We start from the raw sequence: 18,212 nt of genomic DNA on the forward strand, positions 1-18,212 counted from the left end.
TTGCATAGAAACACAGTATTTAGACAATCAAGTTTACAAATCAAAGTCCACTGATATTTACTTCTGTTAATAAACAGCTTACATTTCAAGATGACAATCATGCCTTCCGACACTGATATTCATAATTCTTGGATTCATAAAGCTTAAGGTATGGTGAAGTCTACTCCTTGATATATCATCATTGAGTCCTAACTTTTAAGACAAGAACACTGCATTCTGTTTCCTGCAGTTTCTCTTTTCATGTTACATGGATAGACACACCTTCAGGAAGAGCCTCAAGACCTGGCTCTTCGACTTATTTGGACTGCACCACTCAGTGCACTGCGACACGCTGCCCAGGCTCCAGTGCATGTGCTATGACTCCTAAACTATTTTTATTAGGCTAATACCAAATTGGCTTCTTTACCATTTTTCTTAGGGCATAACATTTGGTGCAGAAAACACACCTATGGCATACAAAGTTAAACGTTGCCTGTTGACTACCATTCTTCTTATACCATCAACTGGTGTACTGATACTCATCTTACAGCCCAAGGGCCAATTGCAGCTCTCCTGAGAATTTATTGGGCCCCCCTGGTAAACAATGCCACTCTTCTCAAACCTCTACTGTTTTTAACTAAGCTGATTGAGATCAGGTGCTTTAACCTTTAGATTGAAGAGGCTCGGATTACTTGTGCCCTGTCTCTTCTTTGGCAGCTGGTTCTCAGACAGGTTACTCGGGTTAAGCATCATTAGCTTCTCTGTCAGATTTCAAAGAGTTTTCCTTGGCAGCTGGTGCAGATGCATAGAGCCTGGCTTCATGTTGCTCTAAGTGTTAAAGAGCAGTGACTATGGGCTTGACTACTATATACTAATCCTGGAAAGTTTGTGCATGGTTTGCTTGCAGCAAATCCAGGGTGCAGATTCTCTGGATATTTCTAGGGGGTGCATGGGTTCAGTGATTGGAAATATAGGTGTTTTTATTCTATTAAGACTCATTGTTAGGGTGTAGGATTTGCTGGCCTGTCATGTGTAGTAGATGCTAGGGCTGGTGCAAAAGATCATTGTATTGGAGGTGCACCAGTGCTTGGAGTTGTACGCCACTTTGATTCCTTTCTGCATACAATGCCTGTGTTCACCACATTCTCTGTGCACCAAAATCAAAACTTGGGGGAATCTTGACCCACAACAGGCTCACAGGTTTATCCTCTTTGGACATGCAAAGTCAGCAATTTCCATATACAAAATAAATCAATTCTATGAATGTTGCTTCGGAGAAACACCCATAATCCCTTTCTATTTGTTTTTTAAACCTACAGACTTTTGACTATTGTGGTGGGTGATTTCTACATAAAATACTATGTTTTACAGTTATCTTTTGAAGCATTTCCTGGCAGAGATCCTGAAACTCTCTTTTTTATTTGTCTTTAAAAACCTATATGCTTTAGACCAATGTAATGGGCGAGTGCTACGTATAAATGAACCATTTTCTTATACTTCTTTTGAAAAGATTTATCAGGCCACCTTCCTCAGCCCTCAATAGTAGTTGGCTTTCAAGGCTATGCTCTTTTTTCATGCAGCAGGTTACAGGCAAGACCCAACTATTTGTCCCCTGAAGAAATATTTGTGAGTACCTATGCACTAGTGTAACAAGGAAAACATGGCTTAAGGCCACCATTGTAGCCAGACAGCTGGAGTTTAAAACGGTTTAACACTTTTAACAGATGTAAAACCTTCCTTACGAATATTAATGAGTCACCAGGTAGACCGTGTAGCCCGCAAGGTACAGTGCATTGTATTTGAAAGGACACTGTTAGAGTCGGGGATCTCTGGTTGGCGCAAGGTTGCCCTTGTGTCAAGCAGGAACCCTCTCCTCCACGTCAGGGCGCAGGATAACCCCTTGTGAATGACCCTTGCTCACCCTCTAGGTGCGTGGCGTGAGCAGCCAAGGCGATTCCTCAGGCGTTGTTGGTTAAGCACTTACAATCATACACACAGTAAATACATCAATCCCCCCAGAAACGGACACCAGACTTGGATATGTAGAAAAATACGCTTCTTTATGTAAAAATAAGGATATATATCTCAGCAGACTTATCACAAGACCAATAACGTTTTCGCTATGCCACCAGGTTGTAAAGCAGGCAAATGTTCTTTGTTCGTAGTTTCAAATGGAGACCTTGTAGTCTCTTGCAAATGTTACTTGTGGTTCCAGTACTCACAGAGATCGGCTCCTGCGAACGGGGAAATAAGCCGTTGCGGGCCCCGAGCCCGATACTGGAACTTCTTTTGTGATGTGAAGAGTCGGCACAGGTCGGTGCGACTCCCAGCTTGGGAAGTGTTTCTGGGTCCTCAATCAGCAGGTGTGGGCACGTAGGCAGGCGCGGCCAGCGACCCTTTAGCACGGCGGTGCAGGAGGGTCTCCACAGCGGGGGCGGCGCGGCCTGAGATGTCCGGGGATAGCGAAGCAGGGTCGCAGGGCACAGTCAGTGCAGCTGGATGACCCGGCGTAGATCACAGTCGTCGGACGGCTTCCGGCGGGAGGGGTGATAGCGCGGTCAGCGCGCTCCAGTAGCAGGCGGTGACAGGGATGCAGGCGGCCTGGCCCGGGGACAGAGAGCGGCTCTGGACGGAGCGGGGCTCTCACGGGTTTGAGGCAGGCAAGCTTCTGAGTGTCACGGCCCTAGGAGGGGCGATGAGGGGCGCAGTCTCTTTCCAGCGGGATGCACACACGGCTCGAATTGGAGGACGAGCAAAAGCACAGAGAACCCACTGGTCCTGGGGTTCAGGTCAGGGGGCAAGCTCAGATCAAGCCCTTGGAGAATGTTCAAGCACAAAGTAGCAAAGTCTTTTCAGTAAGTCTCTTCCTCTCCTTTCTCAGCAAGGCAAGCAGCAGGCCAGCTCCTCCAGCGTCTTCTTCTCCTCCTAGTCGGGCAGAGGTTCTTTGTGGTAAACAGGATTCTGATTTCTTAGGAGCCAGGCTCCTACTTTTATACCATGATTCTTTTGTTCTTTAGCGCCAGGAGGCCTGGGCCTGGCTCAGTCCAGTTCTGGAGCACTTTGTTATGGTGACTCTGCTCTTTCCTTTCAGCAGCAGGGCAGAGACATCAGCCGCTCCACAGGGGGTGGCGCCGGCTTTGTGGTGGCAGAGCACAGGTCTATTCAAGAGTCAAGGTGTACTCCTCCCACCCATCCTGGTGTCATCTCCCGGCCCACCACCTGGCAGCCAACCTGTCTCTGGGGATCCCCCCACCCTGCTCCTTACTGTTGCTAGGCAGAACACACACACACACAGCAGAGGCGGACTGAGATGGTCAGGTCAGTAAATACTAACTTTCTAAAAGTAGTATTTACAAACCCAGGATATTAAAATAAACTTGGCTACAAGAAGCATTTTATTATTCTGAGTTCAGGCATACTAAACTTGACATTCTACCATGCTCTATGAGTCCACTGGGGTCACAGCGTGTAGCGACTCCAGCAGCCCATTCTGGCCTATGGAGAGCAGGTAGCCTTCAATAGTGAAAAACGAAAAGGGCTGTAATTCACTACTAAGACATGCCACACACATCAGGGCATGTCCTACCTTATGCCTACAATGCACCCTGCCCTTGGGCCTACCAGAGGGGTGGCTAATATGTAGGTAAGGGAAGGTTTGGGGACTGGCAAGTGGGGGCACTTGTGCAGTCAGCGCGACGGTCCCGAACCGCGCACAGGGTCTGCGGTGGCAGACCCTAGACACATTTTACAAGGCCGCTTTCTGTGGGTGGCGCAACCAGCGCTGCAAGCCCACCAGCAGCATTGGCATTCACAAGCCCTGGCACCCCTGGTGCACTCTACTGGGGACTGACAGTGAATCCAACAAACCAATCATGAACATCAATTTACAGGTACACTTTACCTAGGGAGCACTTGCACTGCGGCACGGATTAGCCGTGGCGCAGTGCCCTGAGCGGACAACACCAGCAAAACAATCGAGGCACACCATCAAAAAGTGGAAGGGAAACTCACGCCAAGGTGCCAGGTCTAACACGTGTCCCCTCCAGCTGAAATGTGGGGAGAACTACCCTTGCCCAGGGGGTTCCTCGTCACTAAGGCGGAAATACCTGGACAGACCGTCAGCGTTGGCGTGATCTGTACCAGGACGGTGTTCCACCGTAAAGTCCATACCCTGTAGGGAGATGGACTACCTCAACAGCTTCGGGTTCTCACCCCTCATTTGCATCAACCATCTGAGGGGCCTGTGGTCCGTCTGAACCCGGAAGTGAGACCCAAACAAGTAGGGTCTTAGCTTCTTCAGCGCCCAGACCACAGCAAATGCTTCTCGCTCAATTGCACTCCACCTACTTTCCCGTGGAAGTAACCTCCTACTGATGAAGGCTACGGGTTGGTCCCAGCCCTCCTCAGTCATCTGTGAGAGAACAGCCCCTACACCATGCTCTGAAGCGTCTGTCTGTACTAGGAATTCCTTGGAGAAGTCAGGGGCCAAGAGCACGGGCGCCGTGCTCATGGCAGTTTTCAGGGTGTCGAAAGCTTTCTGACAGGTGTCAGTCCAAATCACGTTCCTGGGCTGCTTCTTGGAAGTCAGCTCTGTCAAGGGGGCAACAATCGTTCCATAGCCCTTGACAAACCTCCTGTAGTACCCAGTGAGCCCCAGGAAGGCCCTCACTGCGGTCTGCGTCTTGGGGGGTTCCCAAGCCAGGATGGTCTCAATTTTGGGTTGCAAGGGTGCCACCTTGCCACTCCCCACTTGGTGTCCCAAGTACACCACGGAACCCTGCCCGATCTGGCACTTGCTTGCCTTGATCGTGAGGCCTGCTCGGCGCAGAGCCATCAACACTTCCCAGAGGTGGCGCAGGTGTTCGGGCCAGGTGGCACTGAACACTGCGATGTCATCCAGGTAGGCGGCACTGAACGCATCCAGCCCAACCAGTACCTGGTTGACCAACCTCTGAAAGGTGGCAGGGGCATTCTTTATTCCAAATGGCATGACTCGGAACTGGAAGTGCCCATCTGGAGTAGAGAATGCTGACCTCTCTTTGGCCCCATCGGTCAAGGCGATCTGCCAGTACCCAGACGTTAAATCAAACGTGCTGAGGAACCGGGCAGCCCCCAGCCAATCAATGAGCTCATCAGCTCTGGGGATGGGGTGCGCGTCAGTCTTCGTTACTGAATTGAGTCCTCTGTAGTCCACACAGAACCGGAGTTCAGGTGTGGCTCCCGGCGCAGCAGCTTTGGGGACCAAGACCACGGGGCTGGACCAAGGACTGCTGGAGGACTCAACCACCCCTAGCGCAAGCATTTTGGAGACCTCTTCCTTGATGCAAGCTCGGACCCTGTCAGTTACCCTGTAAGCCTTGTGCTTCACGGGTAAGCTGTCTTCTGTGTCCACATCATGGACGCACCAATCTGTGACACCAGGAACCAGGGAGAACCTATCGGGAAACTGCCCCAGCAAGTGGCGGCAATCTTCCTGTTGTTCGGGCGTCAGGGTGGGTGAGAGGTTAACTCCATCCACTGACCCATCTTTCTCAGAGGCCACTAAGAGGTCAGGAAGAGGCTCGGTCTCCTCTTCCATTCCATCATCAGTGGCCAGCAGCATGCCCACTTCGGTCCTCTTTAAGTGGGGCTTAAGGCGGTTAACATGTAGGACCCTCAAAGGGTTCCTGGAGACTGCATGTCCACCAAGTAGGTGATAGGACTTTTGCGCTCCACAACCTCAAATGGACCTGTCCACTTATCCTGAAGTGCACAAGGCTCCACTGGGGCCAAGACCCACACCTTTTGTCCAGGTTGAAGCTCTACCAGAGTGGCATTCCGGTCATACCACCGCTTCATCTCCTCCTGGCTGGCTTCCAGATTTGCCTCAGCAAGTTGCCTGAAACGCCGAGTCTGGTTTCGGAAGGCCAGCATGTAACTATATACATTCTGGGGAGGTTTCCTGGGAGATTGCTCCCAGCCTTCCTTTACCAAACTCAGAGGTCCTCTTACCGGGTGACCATACAGAAGCTCAAAGGGGCTGAATCCTAGAGACTTCTGTGGCACCTCTCGGTAAGCGAAGAGCAGGCATGGCAAGAGGACGTCCCACTTACGCCTCATTGGACCGTCCAGGCCCATGATCATGCCTTTGAGGGTTCGGTTGAATCTCTCAACCAACCCATTTCCTTGGGGGTGGTAAGGAGTGGTGAACTTGTAAGTTACCCCACACTCCTTCCACAGGGATTTCATATATGTGGATATGAAATTGGTCCCCCTGTCGCTCATCACCTCTAGAGGGAATCCCACTCGGGAGAAAATTCCCATCAGTGCCCGTCCCACCACGGGGGCCGTCACTGTCCTCAGAGGGATGGCTTCAGGGTACCGGGTGGCATGGTCCACCAAGACCAGGATGAACCTGTTGCCCAGGGCTGTCTTGGGGTCCAGAGGCCCCACAATATCAATACCCACTCGTTGGAATGGCGTACCGACCACAGGGAAAGGTTGAAGAGGAGCCTTGTGCTTCCCTCCGCTCTTACCACTTGCCTGGCAAGTCTGACAGGTTCGGCAGTAGGAATCAGAATTCTTGTGCATTTGGGGCCAGTAAAAGTGGGTGACAAGCCTGTCATAGGTCTTGTCCATCCCCAAATGTCCTGCTAAAGGCACATCGTGAGCCAGCCCCAGTAGGAAGGTTCTGAACTTCTGGGGTACCACCAGCACACGGGCTGACCCAGGTTCAGCAGCCTTAGGCTCGGAATACAGGAGGTCACTCTCCCAGTACACGTAATGTGTTTTGGCCTGAACACCATTGGCCTGGTCTGCAGCCTGGTGCCGCATACCCACGAGAGAAGGGCATTTTTTCTGCTCCCTGCAGAATTCCTCCCTGGAGGGACCTCCTTCTTGCTGCCAATGGGTCAGCTCAGGCAAGTCTCCCAGTTCGGCAATCTGTTCCCCGGTAGGCTCCAGAGCATCCCCCTCAGGGTCTACTTCCTCCTGGGCCGTGGGAACTTCGGGGGCCGGTTTCCCGCGCCTTCTGCGCCTTCTCCCTAAGGCCGGTTCCTGGACCTCTCCCTCAGGCTCCAGGACCCTCTCAACACCCCTACTGGCTGCCATGGACCGGGTGGATCACGCACGCCCAGTCGGGTAGACCCACCATCCTCAGATGCGTGGTCTTCTCCACCTTTTCCCAAGGGGAGCTCTCCAGGTCGTTCCCTAGCAGACAGTCTACAGGCATGTCAGTTCTCACAGCGACTTGTAGAGTACCAGAGACCTCCCCCCACTCAAAGGGAACTTGAGCCATTGGACAACGACTCTCTATGTTGTCAGCATTGACAACCCTACAGTAGGCATTGGGTACAATCTGCTCTTGAGACACCAGGTGTTGCCTCACCGAGGTCACGCTGGCTCCTGTATCTCTAAGAGCCTCAACCTTCTTTCCATTGATGGTCACTACTTGCCCATATTTCTTAGTGTTAGAGGGTAAGTAGGTTTCGGGGACCATCTCACTGTCTCCTAGCGAGACTAGGGTCATCTGCCCGGGACCCCCACCCTCCTGGACTGCCACCTCCTCCCCAAAGTTAACATTAGCTACTTGTCGGGGTGGAGCACCAGTGGGTGCGGTCTTACCAAACAGGCGACACTTAGGATCAGAGGCAATGTGACCCGGGTCACCACACCTATAACAATTGAAGGGCCCCTTTGGAACAGGTCTACCTGTCGGGGCCCCGTTCTGCTGCGGGGGTGGGGGAGGCTGAGAACCCTTCTGCTGGTTCCCTTGGGAATTACTTTGGGGGCCTTTTTGGAACCCCTTCTGTTTACCCCTGTCCCCCCCACTCTTCTGCTGGGGACCCTGCCCACCTTTGGCGGAGTCTCCCACTTGACCCTTGTGGACCCTGGTGCTGAGCCAGCGGTCCGCCTCCTCAGCAAGCTTCCTCGGGTTGGACAGCTTGCTATCAATCAGGTGCTGGCGTAGCTCAGGAAAACATTGACTGGACAAGTGCTCCCATGCAATTAAATCAAGCAGCCCTTGATAATCATTCACTTGGCTACCCTTCACCCAACCATCCAGCGCTCTGCAGAAAAAGGCCACATACTCCACATACGTACTCTCAGGGATCTTCTTCGTCTCCCTGAACCGCTGTCTATATAGCTCCGGAGTTAACCCATACCTGTTCATTAAAGCTTCCTTCATATGGGGGTATGAGGCTTGGAGATCTAAGGGTAAATCTAACAGTGTGTCACGCCCTTCAGCAAGGAACCTTCCCCACAACCCCGCTCCCCAGTCTTTCTCAGGGACCCGGTGTGAAGACATGGCCACCTCATAGGCTCTAAACCACTGCCCTATGTCATCCTTTCTAAAATACTCCTTTACTACATCTTTGGGGATGTACACCTTGGACTCTACCTGCACCGGTGGAGTGCTGCCACCAGAAGGAGCGGTGTCCAAACTTTTCGCCTTCAGCTCCAACTCCTTCAATCTTATATCATGATCCATTTGGCGCTGTTGTGCCTCCAGGGCCAACTTCTGCTTCTCCATTTCCATTTGTCCTGCCAACTTTGCCATCTCCATTGCATGCGCCCTGTCTGCTGCCCTGTCTGCCAGCTCCTCTGGTGACCGGACTCTGCTGGGCTCCTCAAGGTTGTCGGGTGGAACGATGTCCCCCGCATTCCGTGGGTCTCTTGACTCCTTCCAGGCTCTCAGCGCCTTGGCGTACTGGGTCCTCCTCTTGAATCCAGCATGGGGAACTCGGAATTTTACACTGTAGCCTTTCAATTGCTCCATCGAGTAGCCTTCCAGTCTCTCCCAATCCACCTCATCTATTCCATAAATCACAGAGAGTGCTCTCCCAGCGGAGAGTGAGCTAGGCATGGTTGCAGTAACGGCAGATGTCTCAACAAAGTTCAACAAATAAAAACCTGTGGCTGCGTTACTTGGTCTGCTCTCACTATCTGGTGATTAATAATTCACTGTATGCAAATTACAAGTGCAAATCCGAAATCCCAACCGCTGCCAACAATGTTAGAGTCGGGGATCTCTGGTTGGCGCAAGGTTGCCCTTGTGTCAAGCAGGAACCCTCTCCTCCACGTCAGGGCGCAGGATAACCCCTTGTGAATGACCCTTGCTCACCCTCTAGGTGCGTGGCGTGAGCAGCCAAGGCGATTCCTCAGGCGTTGTTGGTTAAGCACTTACAATCATACACACAGTAAATACATCAATCCCCCCAGAAACGGACACCAGACTTGGATATGTAGAAAAATACGCTTCTTTATGTAAAAATAAGGATATATATCTCAGCAGACTTATCACAAGACCAATAACGTTTTCGCTATGCCACCAGGTTGTAAAGCAGGCAAATGTTCTTTGTTCGTAGTTTCAAATGGAGACCTTGTAGTCTCTTGCAAATGTTACTTGTGGTTCCAGTACTCACAGAGATCGGCTCCTGCGAACGGGGAAATAAGGCGTTGCGGGCCCCGAGCCCGATACTGGAACTTCTTTCGTGATGTGAAGAGTCGGCACAGGTCGGTGCGACTCCCAGCTTGGGAAGTGTTTCTGGGTCCTCAATCAGCAGGTGTGGGCACGTAGGCAGGCGCGGCCAGCGACCCTTTAGCACGGCAGTGCAGGAGGGTCTCCACAGCGGGGGCGGCGCGGCCTGAGATGTCCGGGGATAGCGAAGCGGGGTCGCAGGGCACAGTCAATGCAGCTGGATGACCCGGCGTAGATCACAGTCGTCGGACGGCTTCCGGCGGGAGGGGTGATAGCGCGGTCAGCGCGCTCCAGTAGCAGGCGGTGACAGGGATGCAGGCGGCCTGGCCCGGGGACAGAGAGTGGCTCTGGACGGAGCGGGGCTCTCACGGGTTTGAGGCAGGCAAGCTTCTGAGTGTCACGGCCCTAGGAGGGGCGATGAGGGGCGCAGTCTCTTTCCAGCGGGATGCACACACGGCTCGAATTGGAGGACGAGCAAAAGCACAGAGAACCCACTGGTCCTGGGGTTCAGGTCAGGGGGCAAGCTCAGATCAAGCCCTTGGAGAATGTTCAAGCACAAAGTAGCAAAGTCTTTTCAGTAAGTCTCTTCCTCTCCTTTCTCAGCAAGGCAAGCAGCAGGCCAGCTCCTCCAGCGTCTTCTTCTCCTCCTAGTCGGGCAGAGGTTCTTTGTGGTAAACAGGATTCTGATTTCTTAGGAGCCAGGCTCCTACTTTTATACCATGATTCTTTTGTTCTTTAGCGCCAGGAGGCCTGGGCCTGGCTCAGTCCAGTTCTGGAGCACTTTGTTATGGTGACTCTGCTCTTTCCTTTCAGCAGCAGGGCAGAGACATCAGCCGCTCCACAGGGGGTGGCGCCGGCTTTGTGGTGGCAGAGCACAGGTCTATTCAAGAGTCAAGGTGTACTCCTCCCACCCATCCTGGTGTCATCTCCCGGCCCACCACCTGGCAGCCAACCTGTCTCTGGGGATCCCCCCACCCTGCTCCTTACTGTTGCTAGGCAGAACACACACACACACAGCAGAGGCGGACTGAGATGGTCAGGTCAGTAAATACTAACTTTCTAAAAGTAGTATTTACAAACCCAGGATATTAAAATAAACTTGGCTACAAGAAGTATTTTATTATTCTGAGTTCAGGCATACTAAACTTGACATTCTACCATGCTCTATGAGTCCACTGGGGTCACAGCGTGTAGCGACTCCAGCAGCCCATTCTGGCCTATGGAGAGCAGGTAGCCTTCAATAGTGAAAAACGAAAAGGGCTGTAATTCACTACTAAGACATGCCACACACATCAGGGCATGTCCTACCTTATGCCTACAATGCACCCTGCCCTTGGGCCTACCAGAGGGGTGGCTAATATGTAGGTAAGGGAAGGTTTGGGGACTGGCAAGTGGGGGCACTTGTGCAGTCAGCGCGACGGTCCCGGACCGCGCACAGGGTCTGCGGTGGCAGACCCTAGACACATTTTACAAGGCCGCTTTCTGTGGGTGGCGCAACCAGCGCTGCAAGCCCACCAGCAGCATTGGCATTCACAAGCCCTGGCACCCCTGGTGCACTCTACTGGGGACTGACAGTGAATCCAACAAACCAATCATGAACATCAATTTACAGGTACACTTTACCTAGGGAGCACTTGCACTGCGGCACGGATTAGCCGTGGCGCAGTGCCCTGAGCGGACAACACCAGCAAAACAATCGAGGCACACCATCAAAAAGTGGAAGGGAAACTCACGCCAAGGTGCCAGGTCTAACAGACACGTAGAAATTTAATGAGAGCATGTCCCTGCAGTGACAAACCCCTGAAAGCTATTTTCGCTGGGGAAGGCACCGGATGTAAATGAGAAAACCAGAGTACAGATTAAAATATTAATTCTGCTACCTTAAATTTGGGAAAGTCTAGAAATATATTTAAACCACTATTTTAAATATGTATGAAGCATCCATTTCAATGGTGAGGTTAGATGTTTTATAAATGTTTGTGAAATGTATCTTTTACAAAGCTACCTGTTCCATTCCTGAAGCTCTTGATGGCTAATTTACATTAGCCCTCCAACAGCTGTCCAGCAAGAGCTGAACTTTAATGGGATGAGACAACAGCTCCCAGCGCAGGCCTAATGGCCTGGGTGTGGGGAGGGGTTTTTCATCCCTTAGCAGGAAGACCAGTTGGGTAGGCACAGGAACTTAATTAACTGTCACCTTTTGGGCTTGGTGACGGAATATAGGTTGCTTAATTGGGTCGGATATAACACGCTAAAGACTATAAACATTGTATGATGTTCTTTATTTCTTATTATAATTCAACAAGTAAATAATTAACTTCCTCTTCTTCCTTTCCTTCTTTCCAGGTTCAGGAAGATGACGGACACACCAGATGAACTTTGCCCCTCAGGAGACGAAAAGCCTCTGTTAAGTGCTCCGTTAACAAATCAATATTATAATACAGGTGAGGAAGGGGTTTGTGAGGGAGAACACCCCACCTTTTCCTGCCCCATCACCATGTGTCAGAACCAATGTAAGTGCCTTGATTCTTGAAGTTGTTAAACATCACCAGGTCCACAGTTTAAAACGTTGTATGATAAAGAAAAAGAAAACCAAAGAATCCTAACAGAGGGTTTTATTATCAAAATAGGATATAGCTCAAAAAGATTATAATTACAGGATGCGAAAGAAAACCCTAGGACGCCGTAACATTTAACAAAAGTCGGCACTTTTAAACAGGAGAACCTTCACCAGTGTTGGCATTCTCCTGCTCACCCTTCTTCTGCCTCCTACCCTGCCCCACAAAATGAGCACGTACCTTGGCTAGCCACGTTCCCCCCGGAATGTGGGGGGCAATTTGAGGTGACAATGGCCTCCTGGCTTTGTTCCATCTTTTCCACTGGTTTCCTTCGTTGCTGGGATCTCCTTTCACACTGTGTCTCCCGTCCATTGCAGTGTCGACGCACTCAGCTCCAGTGTAAGTTCCGGGTCCCTGTACGTCTCCATCCCAATTTGAGGGCAGATTTATAAGAAATAACGCATCGCAAGTTATTTTGCTGCACTGCGCTGCGTTAGTTTCGAAGCACAGGGATGCAACATATTTACAACAATATGTCGCATCTCTGTGCTTTCCCCTGCGCTGGCGCACAAACTGTTGCCAAGCATTGGCGCAGGCACCCTTGCACCACGGTGCAAGGATGCCTGTGTCATGGGGAGATTATTTTTGTGCAGGAAGGGACACCTTCCTGCACAAAACAATCATTTGAGGTGATTTCCTCTTCCAATGTGTGATGTAGAATGTAGAATGCATTGAAAGAGGAAAAAAACGAGGAGAAATGAAAACATTTCTCCATTTGTTGCACCTCGCTATGCCACCCCTAAGGTGGCGTAGCATTCTGACGTATTTCCAGATTTATGATTCCTTGTAAATCTGGAAATTCATTAGTGGACATGAGTGTCGCATGGGATCACCGACAGCAACACCCATGTCACGCCCCTAAAACGCAAAGTGTTGTGTGAAAAGGGGCGATATTTACAAGCACATGTGCTTGTAAATATCACTCAGCAGGTTGCATCGCAGGGGCATCATGAAATGTGCCACATCGGCGGTGCAAGGGGCTTGTAAATCTGCCCCTTGGTGTTCATCTCCTAAAGTGTTTCAATGTCTCTCCACTGATGGCTGGGAGGAAAAAGCATCGAACATCCATGGCCAAATTTATTTTTATTTGTATATATTTGTTTTGTAATGTGTATGAATCACCCCCAAAGGGATATCTCGGCGCAGCAGGAACCAAAACGTCAGCAGTAGCCTAGAAGTTACAATAGTTCAGTTTTTAATAATTTCCTGAAATTGTGGTGGGCAGTACATTCTCGTAGGTGTAGGGAAAGTTTATTCCAGAAGTGGGAGGCTAGGAATGTAAATGCCCGGCCTCCTGAGCGGGTTTCTTGAAGGCCAAAGGTCATGTCATATCTCTTCCAGTACTGCCGCAGGAGACTTAAAGGATTAAGCATCCCAGGTGGCCTGTGGAAGGACTAAAAGAGCATCTTGTGATGTGTGGGTAGAAAGGAAGGCCCAAGGTATTGACCCGCCTATGTCCTCCTTCCTGTCAAATTAACTTAAAATGGTCTGGCTCTATCACAAGTAAATGTCAGGGAACACCTGGAGAGAGCCTTACTCAGGGTGTGACCAAACCCACTTGATGGAGAGATACCCATAGAACTGGTTTTTAGAGACCACAGAGGGGACTTCTCCTTACTCTGCCCAAACCTCTGGTTGGACCCACAGGCTCAGCACAAAGGGAGATGGGTTTTTCCATCTTGGGTTATGAGACTATGGTGCACTGTGTGATTTTTTACAGTGGGGCAAACAGAAACTGCTAAAAAGTGGATATGGTTGTCCCTGGGAACCTTTACCCTGTAGGTCAGGGAGGAGCCAGGCGTCACCCCCACCCAAATGCTGGTGCTTCATAAATGTGGCACCTTAAGGCATTCTCCTGAGAACACTCTTTGGATCTGTGGAATAGCAGTAGAAGGACCTCACCTGCTGTTTGAGACCTATGAGAAGACCTGCTGGGCAGTGCTGGACTTGCTCCCACTTGTACCCAGGACAAAATGGTGGACTTCAAAGGTCAGTTGACTGACATCATGTGCGGCTTGTGAGACATAACAAGCTGCAAGATCCTTTTTTCTGAAGTGCCCAGCTGACCAGTAACAACTGGACCTGCACTGGACCCTACAGGTGGCCGCTGCTGGAACGAGTCTTGAACCCCAAGTCCTGGGACCACCAGCTGTGTCTAACTTGAATTCTTCTAACGCATCTGAAAAGTTGGGACTTAGAACATTTTTGGATTTCCAGACATCTAGAAAACTGAGACCAAACACTGAAACCAATCCTTCTAAGGCATGAATTCGCTAGGCTAAAGAAACAAGTTTCTTTATGTACACCCTTGGAATGCTCCCCATCCTGGTACCTCTTACCACACTTCGCCTTATAGGCTCCAGGAAACTGTCCTTTGTATGGGGTTCCCAAAAATCCTGCATAGTAGTGTTCAAATTGAAAGCCCGCCGTAGCAGCGGAGGCCTGGGCCTTCCATGTGTTGAACGCTACGCCCTTGCCCTCCAGCTCTCCCAGTTGGCGTACATGCTACCTGGGGTCTCAGGCCCACCACCACGGCAATTACTATCGGCAGATCAGGGCTACTCTGCTCTGTATGTGACATGCCAACATGACCCCATTTATCCAGTATTGCATGCCATGCAGAAGGCCTGGCATCGTATACACTGTTTGCTAGGCACAAACCCATGACTCCACGAGAAAGCCCCCCTATAGGGGAATGCTAGTATATGCATCAATGGACAGAGTTTGTCCTGGCCTCGTTGGAAAGCAGCGGGAATATACACCCTTAATCAGCTCCTCCATTACGGGGATTTCAAATTGTTTGAATGACTCGGGAAGGAACTTGGCCTCCCTGCCCCACAATCCTGGTGCTACATGCAATTACAGCACTGCATGAGAGGATGTCTGGGCCCATGCCCATGGTCTCTGACTACATCACAGGTGCCTGCATATCTCCATACCTGGGGGAAACACAAAGGGGTGACGTCAGGACAGTACAACATGCTCTCTTCTCATCTCTTCTCGCAACGCCTAACACGAGCCCTTTACACCAGATGAGGAGGATGAGTGGGCGGACACCCTGGAAGACCTGGTCAGGGGTATTAGAGAGGAGCGGCTGAAGTTCTACCTTTTCAAGACATTAGACAATTGGCACTGGACCCCCATGAAACTGAACAGAGCAGGCTTACTCCCACACGCAAACTGCTGGAAATGCGAGAATACCCGCTGTGACACAACTCACATCAACTGTAGGTGACCATCAATTCAGTCCTTCTGGTCTTATGTAGGACAGGTGCTGAGTGCTTCCATGCCTGTCCACTTGCCACTTACCCCCCTCAGCTATCCTACTACATGACCTGAGGAACATACCTGCAATGTCAAATCTGCAACGTCGCCTCTTCCACACGCCAATGGCTACAGCCAAAATGTACATCCTCAGACAGTGGAGGTCACCCACTCTCCCATCTCCAGAGGCCTAGCTAATTGCCATGATACATACGGCCTCTCATGAATGAATCATTTACAACTTACATGACCAAAGAGAGATATTCCTACAGACATGGGCACCCTTTCTGCTCACTGAGGGAGATGGGGGAGACCCCACACCACGCGCTCTTATGCCCACTCCCGATGCACCAGTCTAAAGTGACACCACCTGATATGCAGGCCTGGTCCCCGAGGTACTCTCAACCCCCCCTTGCCTGCCCCTCACCACTTTTTCTTTCACCATGTATCTCACTGGTCTCAAACTGCTTCTCTTATGTGACCACCGCCCCCCTTCTGTGTCTCTTATCCCTATAACCCAAACTATGGTCCACCCCCTCCTCTTGTATCCCTCTCCCGCATCCCACCCCCCATTCTGCACCCCGCTCTCCGCTCCCTCCCCCTAGCCCTCGTCTTCCCTCCCCCCCCACAGACACGCAGACCTATGGCCCCTCAGTGAAGGCTCCTCCCCCTCTCCCCTTTTATCTGGCTCGATGAAAGTGGGAGACAATTCTGATGCCACTAGACGGAGCTGCTCATCCCTGCCTTACTCTTATCGCTAACCCCGCTGTAGGTGGTACATATCCTGGTGGCGGTATAGATCTACACAAGTGACAAACGATAATGGAAGGGATAGCCACAACTGACAGCTACTACCACTTCCCCCTCGGAGCTCATTCGTACCGGCAACCGACAGGCAGGGGTTCCTCACCCCCTTCGCCTCCCCCAACCATCTGATATATGCTATGTACCCCGCTTCCTTACCCCCACTAAACATGATAACTGTATATGTTTGAAGGATGATGACTACCGGCGCTGTATACCCTTGTTATTTTGTTAGTCTCAATTTCTCCAATAAAAAATTACACAACACAAAAAAAAGAAACAGGTTTCTTCCACTTGGAGCTTCTCCACAGCAGCAAATACGTTTCAGCGAGCCCCCAGCAAGAACTCATCATCAGATACAGTCTGCAACCTTGTTCTTCCAGAGGATTCTGAGCTCTGAAAAAGAGACTCAGTCCAAACTTATTGGACAACAGTATTTGGCCAATGAGAGGACTTCTCTGGGTGCAAAGTTTGAGCTTTCCCACTCGTAGTTTTTCCGTACAAACCAACAGCTTCAGCTTGACCTGTCCAATGGCTATCCAGCCTCGTGGAACCCTTCTCAGGTGAACTTGATGAATATGATACTACCATGAAACAGCTCCATAACAAATAGAGCAAAAATAAAAACAAGTGGTGGTTAGATGTACGTTTTTGGGAAGGGTACAGAGACAGTGGATACCAAAAGAAAGGTACCCCCTGAATTACTGAGAACCATGACTTCTGTGAGCAATTACAGACATTTTAATTCCAAAATGCTGAGAAAACGTTGGTGTACAAACCAATAGGAAAAAGGTGCAAGAAACCTTCTGCTGACAAAGAACTTGATATTGGAGTACACTATGAAAATAGACAAGCAAATGGAAGAGACATTGATGAACATCAAGGACGTATTGACATGCAATGAAGAACGTACTATGTTGCATTTGGTGAAAGAAAAGAGAAACAAGATAACATTCTAGGAGGGGACCAAAACCCAGAGAGAGAAGGAACATAAGTACAATCCTTACAAGGAGCCTATTTTAAATGTATACACAGGGGCATTTCACGACTGAAAATAATGATCCTGTAATATTTCACTTCTACATGAAGTGCAATCAAAATGAACCTTATTGTAGAATGTGTGGAGGAAAGTATGTGTAAAACAAGTTACCTAGGATTAGTTAGAGGGGTGAATAATAGGGATGGAGAAACAAGATAGATGAATATATATTTTCTGTCACTAAGGGTGAAGGGTATGAGGTTCTAGTTTGTAATGCAATTGGAATTGTGGTGTGAGCATACAATGATGGGTATACACTGACCTTGAGGATTAGATGGAACATGTGTATAAAACATTTAATTATAACTTATAAATATTGAAGCCACCATCTGTAAAACTGATGGCTTACAGTAAGATAAATATTGAAGTGGTGGGTTGATACAACAGCACTTTGAAATTCAAGAAATAGATTTCTTTGTGCAAGGGTGTATATGGCTAAGAATGTAGGATGCCTTCTGACCTGGCCAAAGCAAAAAGCATAAGGGAACACTCAATCCCAACTATCCTGACCAAGTGTTACATGTGGATATAGGAAACATTGTGAGAAAGGGGAGTACAAAATGAAGATGCTCTGTAAAGTGTAGATGTTTTTAAAGTATGCAGAGAAGCTGGGTTATTGAAGATGATTTAGATACATGATTATTCTTTCTACTTGGTCGAAACAAAATATTCAATAGGTGAGGCCAGTGCCCATTATATTAAGAGAAAAATGAATGCCTGAGGTAGATACATTATGGAAGAATAGAATAATCGAAATGATCAAAGCATTGGTTTTGCTAGCTCCTACAATGCCTGAAAAGAAAGCTAATGAGAAACTAAGCATATGTGTGGATCTCTGTGATAGTTATGACAGCATCTGGGTAGATCAGCATACTCTGCCTAAAGTAAACAAAGCTCAGTTAACACCCACAGGTGTGACTGTGTTATATTGATGGAGAAGGGATAGAATATAGGATAGATTTGAGAGAGCTAATAGTCATGTCTTCCAAAGATGACAAGAGTCAACTTTGTTCCTTCCTTGCACTCACTGAATACTGTGCTAAATTGT

This window comes from Triturus cristatus, chromosome 2_1 (genome assembly GCF_964204655.1).
Source record: "Triturus cristatus chromosome 2_1, aTriCri1.1, whole genome shotgun sequence".
NCBI lineage: Eukaryota > Metazoa > Chordata > Amphibia > Caudata > Salamandridae > Triturus > Triturus cristatus.